Genomic DNA, 2,125 nt, shown 5'->3' on the forward strand with positions numbered 1-2,125 from the left:
CAAGTCACAGAGGAGAATTTCTTAGTGAGGCAATAACACAAACACCTTAGTGTTAATATAAAATATAAAATTAAAAGAGTTTTAAATGGTAAAAATAAAGAAAATGCTTAATCTAGACTTATCACCTACTTGATCATTGTCAATCTAGTCAATCCTCGACAACGGCGCCAAAAACTTGATGGTTGAAAATTAGATTTCTATACAATCTCACCAACCAGGTCGCATCAAGTAATAATAACTCATAAGAGTGAGGTCGATCCCACAGGGATTGATGGATCAAGCAACTTTAGTTAGGTGATAAATTTAGTTAAGCTAGCAGTGATGAATTGAGTGAAACTGAAAATCAGAAGGTAAAATGTAAGGAATTTAAAGTGCATAATGTAAATTGCGTCAAATGTAAAGGGCTTGGGTGCAGGGAAATTAAAGAAAATAGAAATAACAGAGAGAAAGATTCACTAGGGATCAGAGATATCAAAATTCACAATGAATCAAATGGGTCTCAACTTCCTTCTCAATCATATAAATGGATTTATTGCGGATTGAAATTGATTGGATCCCAATTCCTTGGCAATCCAATCTCTCTAATCATAATCAATGTTGCCAATTCCTTGATCTAATTGTCATGAGAAGAGGTTACGCATGTTCTATCGTCCATAAGCCACACAAATTCTCAGGATCTCAATTCCTTCCGAATGGTATTGATTAAGAGATTTATGAGAAATAGAGCTTTAGTACTAATTTCATGATTCCCCTTCCGAGGTTCACATGGAAATTCACATATTCAACCCCTTTTCGGAGTGAATAGATCTCAATAAAAGCAGAAGTTATTTCTTAGCTATCCAGATGAATTGAGAAGAAGAAGAATTACATTAATCCATTAGAATTATGATAGAGCTCCTCCCGCAAATGAGTTGGGGTTTAATGGATCATAGCTCAAAGAACAAATGCAGAAAATGTAAAGTGTAGGAAATTAAATCAAGCTCAATGGGAACAGAAATGTAAAATTGGCAAAAATGAAAAATGCAGAAGAGAATTGTAGAATTTAAAATTGCATAAAGCTGAATTGAATTCAATACTGAAATGTAAAAAGTGCAGAAATGTAAAAGTGTTTGCAAGAGCCTTCTACTCTACTCCTACTCCTACTACTACTTCTGCCTACTACTAATGCAGCCTACTGTCTCCTCCTAACTTACTTACTATCCGTTAATAAAATGAAATTGATGCCTTTATATAGGCTTTTTGATGAGCGGATAATTTATACGCTTTTTGGCATTGTTTTTAGTATGTTTTTAGTATATTTTAGTTAGTTTTTAGTATATTTTTATTAGTTTTTAGTTAAAATTCACTTTTTGGACTTTACTATGAGTTTGTGTGTTTTTCTGTGATTTCAGGTATTTTCTTGCTGAAATTGAGGGTCCTGAGCAAAAATCTGATTCAGAGACTGAAAAGAACTGCAGATGCTGTTGGATTCTGACCTCCCTGTACTCGAAGTGGATTTTCTGGAGCTACAGAAGCCCAAATGGCGCGCTCTCAACAGCGTTGGAAAGTAGACATCCTGGGCTTTCCAGAAATGTATAATAGTCCATACTTTGCCCGAGATTTGATGGCCCAAACCGGCATGGCAAATCAGCCTCAGAATTTCCAGCGTTTAACGCTGGAACTGGCATAAAACTTGGAGTTAAACGCCCAAACTGGCATGAAAGCTGGCGTTTAACTCCAGAAAAAGTCTCTACAAATGAAATCTTCAATGCTCAGCCCAAGCACACACTAAGTGGACCCAGAAGTGGATTTTTATGTCATTTACTCATTTCTGTATACCCTAGGTTACTAGTTCACTATTAATAGGATCTTTTGACATTGTATCTGTACCTCATGACACTTTACACGTTTCTTTGTGTACTTCCTACGGCATGAGTCTCTAAACCCCATGGTTGAGGGTGAGGAGCTCTGCTGTGTCTTGATGGATTAATGCAATTACTACTGTTTTTCATTCAATTATGCTTGCTTCCATTCTAAGATATTACTTGTTCTTAAACTGGATGAATGTGATGATCCGTTACACTCATCATCATTCTCAACAATGAACGTGTGCCTGACAACCACCTCCATTCTACCTTAGATTAAA

This window comes from Arachis duranensis, chromosome 6, assembly GCF_000817695.3.
Source record: "Arachis duranensis cultivar V14167 chromosome 6, aradu.V14167.gnm2.J7QH, whole genome shotgun sequence".
NCBI classification, from domain to species: domain Eukaryota; kingdom Viridiplantae; phylum Streptophyta; class Magnoliopsida; order Fabales; family Fabaceae; genus Arachis; species Arachis duranensis.